Here is a 9,968-nt window from a genome sequence, read left to right on the forward strand (position 1 = left end):
GGAGGCGACCGGAAGCAATACGGGACGGGTGTAGAGTTTTTCCTCGCAAAACATAAAGCCGAAAATCAAACGCATCTTCACGTTTTCCCGCTTCGAGCACCCTTCGAGTCGTGGTCCTTTCTTTTTCACACCGTGGAAAAGAAGATGCTTGTAGTGGTACAGGTTCGGGCCGCAAAGGTGTTGCTTGAGGAGAGCGAGAAAACGACGGTAGTAGCCTCAAGCGTGGCTAATGTGGCAATATTTGATTTAAACTGATAGTTTAAGGGCGCGCGTTTACCCGAAAAAAAACCCTCGCGAAACGGTGCTGAAAACTGAGGAAAAGCGCGCAGAAGGAAATAAGGCAATTAGGCACGGTTTCTATTAGCTTTTCCGCGCTCGGATAACGCGATCGATGGTTTTCTGCCAAAAACGTATTTTTCCGTGTGTGTATATGCTCACCTCACCGGGAATAAGGAGGCTTGGGATAGGGCTTTTTCAGTGATTTTCACTTCTCATTCGTTTTGTAAATATAGCTCATTAAAAAACACGATGTGATGTTCTGTCTGAGAAGCTGAAGCAAGTAAGAAAGTGACTCAATGTGTAATATTCGCCGTGCACCGGCGGACACCCGTTCAAAGATGAATAGTAAAAGAAAAGTATTATTATTATTTGAAGGTAAAGAGAGCGTACGTTGTTGAATCTTTTGTATGTTTTTCGTATTCGATAATGCGAACGCAAACGAAAACTAGGGGTACCAGCTCTTATCCACATGTAGACCTTTTTTCTATGAAGGTAGCGACGAAGCTAGCAAATATCATTCTAGAATGTAGCACAGGCGTAGGACCGATAGGACGTGATGTACATATATTCTTTTGCAAAACCGAAGTAAATAACACCTACACCTTGTAATATCACCCTTAGATATGACTTGCAAGACGACGACGGCGCGTCGTCGAGGACAGGAGGGACGTGTCGGACGCAAAGAATGTAATGGCCACCGTCGCGAGCGCACGCAAATGAATAAATCGGGCCAAAAAATCGATTCGTAAGACTCGTGCACTAGTAAAACGTAGAACGAAAAGCTATCGTGAAGAAATAAGCAACCGACAAAACTAACGCTAGCGAAAACGTCCAACGATTCCTCTTCTAACCCAGTGTATCTCGTGATTGTACATTTAATTTAGTGTTAAGCAATGCCACCGGAAGACGCAACGTGGATGGAAATTTGGGAAAAACTGGAAAAACTGCATACAAATTGTTTCCATCCCATGCACGTGCACGTCTTGTGTGGGCACATGGAGGTAAAACTAGAAAAGAAAACAAAACCGGAGAAATACATACGCAAAGAACACTGAAGAGTATTGCTCTGAAATCTTAAATTCCCTTGTGTGTTGTTGCGTTATTCACCGCCGAAACGGGACAGGGGAAGTGGGATAATTTTGGGCGTTTTCCCAGCGGAAAACCCCCGTAGTGTGAAAGAAAAAGCAGCGTTCTCGAAAGAAAGTAATGAAGTGATGACAAATATCGGGTCCGCTGCGGTCGAACGAAAAAGTGAGACGTTCATTTAGTGCTCTGAGCATGTAGTCTTGAGATTTATGACAATGTACTCGTCCGTTGTGAGGGGTTCGGGGCAGGATCCGAATAGATCCGATTTCCCTCTTGGTGGATTACGCCCGGGGTGTTTGTTCACAATTTGTCGCAATTAGGGCTCAGGCGTGTCCTTGGAAATCACACCTCCGCTCCGTCGAGCACCATTTCTCTCCATAAATAATGTGAGGTTCTGTTTCGGGAATCGTTTTATTAATTGTTAATCGTGACCACATTTCTATTTCGGTTTTATGAAGAGAGTGTTAAATGATGCGACTTTTATGAGCTCTAGATAATTTTAAAGTGGTGAAAGGTTGGAGAAAATCTACTCTTCTATTTAGAATCCGTCGTGAAGCATGTTTTTATCATCGAAAATAGGCATAAGCTTGTGAAATGAGTTGTTTACTTTGAAGATAACGAGATCATATTGAATGGATATAATTTGAGGATACATAAATGAAGTATCTTGTCACTGGGAAACTTTTCACTGAACAAAAAAGTAATTACTTTTTGAGTGAAAAATAATATCCCTAGCTAGGAATTAGCTCCTTTGAACTGACCTTTATAGATAACTCAACTTCCCACCCATCGCGTTGGTTTTCTCCCTGTTTATCCAATCAACCGTCCGGTTATGATCTCAATTAACTCGTTCGTTTAAGGACGGCTCGGTCGGGAAAAACAAAACACCAGGAAGCATCAATCCCCCCCTCGCAATGGAAGGGATCCAGGAGTGTCGGGTTTCCCAAAGGACCGCGGCATCGCCATCGGCCAGCTGACATTTTCCCAATCCGTGCGCTGGCAGCAACCAGCTGCTTAACCCCAAACACGCTCCTCGGGAAAATGAGCCTCTCGGTCGTAATGAATGCTTATTATCCTACCGCGGCGTGGTCGAAAGCACACCTCCACGGTGCACCGCGGGAAAGCGGGCGGAAACTCGGCGGCCGCCCGGTGTGGCGTTGGCAAGCGCAATACCAAAGCCGGCACCTTGGCGATGACGAGACCGGGACCGGGGCCGAGATGATGTTGTTGAGGATGATATTCGAAAACAAAACCCACCAAACCGCCGGGGTGGATTATGATGGCTTTATTAAATAATTGAGTCGGAGCCGCCCTTTGGGTAATGGGTTTGAAAAACGATCCTCGACCTGGTGCTCGCTTGTGCGGTTGGCATCCAACTGGGTGCGTGCTTCTTCTCTCTGCCTCGCGTCTTTTGGGCTGTTCTAAGCGTGTTTTGAGAGAACGCGTTCCAAACGCGAAGGGTTGAGTTTTCGGGAGACCACACGCGGTTCGCTAGAGCTGGCAGGAAAAAACGTGAACTGAGAAAATTATCAAATTTAATAACAATTCGTTACACACGATTCCTTCGCCGGCGGTGTCCACGGATTGACGGGAGTGAAAATGTTCCCGGTACACGGCCGATTCGGGAGAAAAAGGGAAGAAGCGCGAAGGAGTCCTGAAGTTGTTATTAATCGAAACGCCCTCGGTCGACACCATTGCTTGGCCACCGCCGACTTAAACAACGCGCATCCTTTCCTTACCGTTTCGCTTTCGTTGAGCAATAACAGGCGGAAAAATTATAATAAATCTATATGGAGCTTCCTTGCGCCCAGCGTGGAAACTCTTCCCTTTCTTCCCCGGGGAAAGCGACCAGCTGGTGCTGGTGGCAGCGAACGAGAGCAAATTGAACCAATTTCATCGTTTTTACACTTAATCCATTCATCCAAACAAAGCCTCGCCCCCGTCACCCCTTCTCCAGCCGAAAAGGTCAAAAAGGAGCAACGAATGGACGCTGTTTGCTTTTCACTCGTGTGATTGCGGTAAGCCCCCGGAATCGATTCAAAATGGTGTTTGTATATTTTTTATTACGTGACCCCTATAATTCGCCGGCCGCAGCCGCAGAGACACGGCCGGAAGACAACAACAACGTTGTGGCCACACATAGGAGGGACGAAATGCTTCGATAATTTCGAATTGGAAACCCACTGAACGAAACGGAGGCAATGTGATACCAGGGCGAGGGCTGGAGAGGACGTGTTTTTAATTTATGTTTAGCAAATAATCGGTTTTATCGCTCGGGGTCATGAGGGTATCGTATGCTGGAAAACAGCCAACCCGGTCCCTCAAAAACCAATCCGAATGCATGGATCGTTTTAATGGTGTTTGGTTGTTTTCGTTTTCGGTGGGGACACTTTTAACCTCTTTTTCCTCAACCACAAATGAAGATGCATTCGACGGTTCAATAGTGCAATAATTACGGGGTAAAACACTCTTGTATATGCGGTCGGTGGATCCCAAGCACAAGGAAAGTAAATGTCGTTAAGTGATGGTTTCCGTATCGAAAGGAAACGAAGCGTCAGTTGGTGAAATAACTATATTTCCCATTCACCAAGCTTTATTGCTCACGAAAGTTTGCATAAATATCCGAATAAAGCGAAATAAAAGATGGAGTGAATTTACATAGATTTGCATCGACTACAATGTGTGTTTATCGTGTTTTTATTTAGCGGCGCTCAATGAATATTCACTAATCAACAAGTTATTTATTGGGTCTTTTACATATTTATGTAAACATTGTATTTTATGACCGTGTCCGCATAAGATTCGGAAATAAATAATTATTCAATTTCTATAGGACCGGTGAAAACAATGAGATAATTTACCAAAAAATATTCAATAATGGGAGAATGTTCACTAAAGACGCAAAACCTGAAATAAAACAAATTTTGCAGCAATCGATGATCCTTGGTGTAGTAAAATTTCATCAGAAAATGTCTTTAAAAGCGATGTAGTTTTACCTATTTCTGAAATACTTCAACTCGTTACAAGATCACGTGACTTTTTCTTTCCAGTGCTATGTTTGTTTTTGTTTATTAAATTAATCTTTAAAGCCGAAGGGCTTAAAGATATTGTATTGATATTTGTTATCTGCTTACGTCACGTCTGAGTGCGTGGAACTATTTCGATGCTTATTTCCAACCGACATTACATCTCCAAAGCATTCTGGTACTGAATACGGAAGCAAAAGTGTTACGGACGTCTAATGATATCCCCATGAGATGAAAATTTATTACCCCACGCATCCAGTCGTGTTCCGATCGGTGCGCTGGCGATAAATTAGGCAAACAATCATTTGTCTTATAGAAGCGTTGCGGGCGAAAAAGCTTGTCCTTTTTGACGAAAGGCACACCGAAACCGTGAGTATTGGTTTAGATCCGCTCCGGATGATTCATTTCCATCCCTTTGCACGAACTCCACCCAGCCAGCCGTGACTAATACGTAACAAATCATCCCTTCCACGAGAGCCGACCGAGGGCTTGAAGTAGAGTGCGGAAAAGTGACCGACAAAAGGGCCGCCAGGAGCGGTCGGATTTATTTGTTTGCCAAATCAATTTCAATCACACAACTTTCCACCTTTCCGGCGAATTACTTTGTTGTCTTTGGGTGGACTTGCGCGGGCTCGTTTTGTCTTTTTGTGCCCGATCGAAATCCTTCCGCTTCCGACTTTGGCTCGAGGGTGGTAAGAAACTAGGGCGGACGGTGTGAGGTGGGGAGAGTGGCGCAGCTTGGCGTGATTTCCAGTGCGCTGCGTTTTGCCATAAATAAAGACAAACTGCCTTTTAAACACCATCTTAGTCACACGATCTGTTATGTAGATGCGATTATTTATGGACTCCCCGGTGGGAGTTTGGCGCACGTGATGAACGGCCCTTTCGGCTTCCGGTGCGTCGCTCGAGCTCCGGGCCCGGCTCTGCGCCGGTATTCGGGGCGTAGTGTGTTTGATGTTCGGCTTTTAATTAAAACATTGCTCCGCCGGCGTCCGGTTGGGCCTGGGAGAGCGGAAAAGCGGGAAAGCCCGAACAGAAAACTCTTCTCATCCAGGCACGCTACCACCATGGATCATGGAGCGCGTTGGCAACAAGATTGGCATGTGGCCAATCGCCACCGGGCCGGGTCACAAATTAGCGATATTTGCGTCAACAGGAGCCGGGCCGGAAGGAGCGAGAGCGAGACCGAAGGTCCTTAATTAATTCGCGCACCTCCGCTCGAGGCCGGCTCACGTTTCGTCTTCTGCTGCGTCCCGCTGGGGGCCACGTGTCTCCTCGGTTCGGCATCTCACTCTCACTCCCAGCATGCTCTCTCTCTCTCACTTGCGCTCCATTAGTGATTCCTTGTTAACTCAAGCTGCTCCAGTTTTCGTCGGATCCGTCCGTGTTTTCGGAAAAAAAACAGAAAAGACAGCAACGTTATCAAACCCATGCAAACCTACCTTGTTTGTTTGTGTGAAAAACTGTTTTCACAAAAAAATAATAACCGCACGCAGGGGCGACGGAAGCGGCGGTCGACCACCGGTGCCTTATTATTGAAAAATTATCCAAACCCCTTTTCGGAACACGACGTAACTTCGGTTTGCTCGGAAGAATTACAAAAAATCCAAGACGAACGGTTGGGAATCGCTGGGTGGGCGAAGGGGGAAAGTCGAGATGGAAATTGATATGGGAACTAACCATGCCATGGCGTTGGTGAAGCAAGGCTCTTCCTTGTGTTTGCTGCTTCGTTAAATATGTAAAATATTGACTGAGTGCATGTTATATCGGAATTAATTTGATGTTTTTTCAGATTGTTTTTTCTTCTTCTACAAACATACACACGTACACACACTGGCAAACAAACTTTGTTCCAAGTTGATTTTCCTCCTCGAAGGAGTTACCACTGGGGAGCCAGGTAAATGAAACGTTAGGTAAAAGAATATTCAATTCCAATTAGTAAATCGATATTTTTTCCGTACGATGTTGCCTAAGGAATAATTCATTTTAATGATTTTTCTTCACCGGCAAACATCACCGTACGTATCCGAGTACGTATACGTATATCCGTTCACCTTCATACTAACGACGTGAACTAAACAGTTGCGAGTTCTGGTAAGTAGTGGCCGGGCAGGACGCGAGTCTGCCGCAGGTGTAGCGTCCATTGTCATCCGGCAAAAATCGAATGACGAGTTGACAGCTGTCAAGCCGACAACAAGAAGGCTGTGCCGCCCGAAGCTGGAGCACGCAACCCCGCGCGGCCCTTTAATTAATGCGGGACGATTAATGGTGGCAGGAATATCGGTATGTTTTAGCATAATTAGTATCTCGTTGCGTTTACCCGCGCGAGTGAACGTACTTGTCGTTTTGCTCCTTGTTGTGTTCGTGGTCGTTGGTGGACCGATTGGTTCGATGGCGTTGGTCAGGTGTTCATTAAAACTTCATTCATCATCGGCGTACGTGGAGTTGGGTTACGGTACTCATATGTTGTTGAGAAAATCTGCACAGAAATCGATCATCGCCGTCCAAAACTGATGTACTAAACCTGAAGAACTATATTTAAATGAATATATCGTGCAAATAAATATATTCTAAATATTTATAAAATGAATTTATATAGCAATAAAAACAATCTTAATAAAACGAGCATGCGCATGAGTAATGACGAAGGATGAAAAATGGAGCCACTGGTAAATTAGCGTAATAGACAAGCATTAATTAGAGATTGGTTGCGCGATTGGGTTTGTTGATTCTACCGAACGATCGCTTCGCCCAAAGTAGGACCCTCGAAATCTCAATTATTCACCGTATTTATCTGTGCTCATTTCGCCCCGATCAACGAACCACGAACGTTCGTACATAGTTCATTAATTGCCGAAAATATGTTTAATATCGCTTCCGCGCCACCGCGATTCCGGACGGATTTTCCCTCCGTTCACCTGTTCCCGCTGGAAGCTCTAGGATGGCAAATGAGCTTCTACTTTCGTCGGCAATCGATAAAATCGCCGCCGCAAAACCCATAACGTTCGATGTAGCTTTCCCTTCAGGAAAAAAAAAAAAATTAAAACAACTACGATCGCAACCTCATCGGCATCTGATGTCTGTTCTATAAAACCTCGGCCACCGCTCGCTGTCGATCGTCGGTAATTGCTTTCGTTTAGCGGTGATCGTTTGGTGCGATGATCATCATCAGCCGCAGCCCGACAGGATGATGGCGATATCGGAGAGAAAATTCGACAAATAATGCGCACCGAAAACCCCGACAACAGCCGGTCGCGCCAGACGGTGGCATACCCGGTCCGTCAGGTTTGATCGGAAGCATAGACCACGGAATCCAATTTCCAACGATCAGCTCCGAGCTGCCGCTGAAGCACGGTGCGGTTCGATTAGCAGCGGCAAGTGTGCGTTTTCCTTGTTTTCCCGGTGGAAGCGATCGTTAATTAAAGATTTTGATCTTAATTATTTGTTTTCTATTTGGTGTATTTATTTAATACAGCTCACGGGAGAAAGTAAGAGGGAAATGGTAAGCCGCTATCGATTAAAAAATAAATAGTAAAAAATAATCTAAATAACTGGAGTTAAAACTTGTAGTCAACAAGCGTTATTTCGATTATTATTGATTAAGTCTTGTTATTCTAACTTATAGGAAATAGATGAGATCATAAAAAACTGCATTTTGGTAATTGAAATTAATCAGAATATCCAGAATGGCTATCTCTATTTTAGTGTCAGAACTTTGTAGAATGGTTTCTTTTCTCCTATGTTGCACGGGAGGGGAATGCTGTAATTATGCGAAAAACAAGCATGAACTGTGTCTCATCTCTGTTGAATGGTGCATGGTGTCCCCTCAGATGTTACTTTTGAATGATGCTTTTTCATTCCCCATTCTATTAATTTAATAAAAACACTAGTGTTGGTTTTTTTTTAAATTAATATGCTCAGGTTGTTAATATCCAAACAAATTTAGTTTTTCAAAATAAAAAAAAATTGAGCAACTCCTTCACACGGCGAAATAGGGTAAAGGTATCAACTACGAACGGACTACATAAAGAAAACGGTCCATTCTAGCACAAGTATAAAAGTCCCTATTTTCGGAAGCTCAAGCTACCTTTTTCTATCCATCCAGTTCCAATTGGGCGGAGATTTTTCACCCTTGTGCAGAATCACGGAACACGGTGGCGACAACCGGATCAGCTTGGCAAGCTGATTTATTTATTTGTTCAACTATTTAATGATGTAAAACATCGTCGCTACCGTAACCGAGCATGGAAAAAGTGGCAAGTCCGGAGGAGTTCAGCTGAAAAGATATTGTTGATGTTGTTTCAAAAGGATCTGTTTTTGCTTATTTGGGATGCATTCGGAATGCGCTCAATAATTATCGAAGGCTGAAGTTCTCGCCAACAGTAGCATTCGTTATTTATTTGGAATATTTATTACGTTTCTTGTGAATTTCCAATAACAAGCACTTTGAAGTTCGAGTAAGCTATCCCAAAGATCGCATGATGTTGATTTGAATACATGTATACGGAATCTTAAATGTCGTTTGTAGCATAACATTCTAACCTGTATGTAGACAGTTCAAACGACAGGGAACATGATCGCTCTCCAACAGCGTCTGTAATTTTTTTCTATTAATATAGCTGTGTGGTCCGTCCTGCTAAGTGTTGGCTCACGATCCCACATGCGCCGTTACGAGGCGATCCGTTTTCACGAGGATCCTACAGGGGAAAACGTGAGACACGGCATCGGCTTTCCACAGCTTCACGCTCCTATCGCGAGCGTAACGACTCGCCGGGGCCGAGGCGAGAAAATGCACTGTCGCTGCCAAGCCGGTAGCCGATGGCGGGGAGATTTATGCGCCGCGTTGCTCATAAAAACACCCTTTCGGCTACGCGATAGGCCGGGCACTTCATTTCAGCAGCTCATAAAAAGCCGGCGTGAAATCGACCATCAAAAATTGCCTCCAATCTCACCCATTCCAATGCCCGGCTGCAGTCCGGGAAAATTCGTGACACTCCAATGACGGGGCACTTGTTGTTCCGACGCGAACCTTGCACCCTCCCTGTTCTTGGCCCCGGAAAAAAAGTGGCGTTGGTTTGTTTTTGATGATAAATTCTTATCACTTCCCTGCTGGAGGCGTTGCCAGAGCAAATCGGTGAATCTGTTACGGACACTTGTGCTGAGATTTTTTCTCCCCTCCCTTCGCATGGTGGTCCTTCGCTTTTCCAGCACCAGAAGCAACGGAGAGTCGATTTCGGTACCAACCAGGGCGATAGGCAGACCAAGGCGATAAGGCTTGATGATGGGTGATAATTTATCTTCACCCGTTTGTTTGTTACGATTGTTTGCCTATGAGGAATTTAATTAAGTCGCTTACGACTATTTTTCATCGCGACTTGCTTTACGCATGAAAACGAAACAGGTTCGGTCGATGTCAAAGGAATCTATCGTCATTTTTTTTTCATGTAGAGTGAACTGTTGCAGATATGCTATCGAACATAATTGACTTTTACGTTACTTGGACACGATGATTATTTCAAAAAGTAATAAAACGAAAGCGTTATCTCATAGAAAAACTGTTTACACTTTAGCGCGACC

Source organism: Anopheles ziemanni, chromosome 3, assembly GCF_943734765.1.
Source record: "Anopheles ziemanni chromosome 3, idAnoZiCoDA_A2_x.2, whole genome shotgun sequence".
Lineage (NCBI taxonomy): Eukaryota > Metazoa > Arthropoda > Insecta > Diptera > Culicidae > Anopheles > Anopheles ziemanni.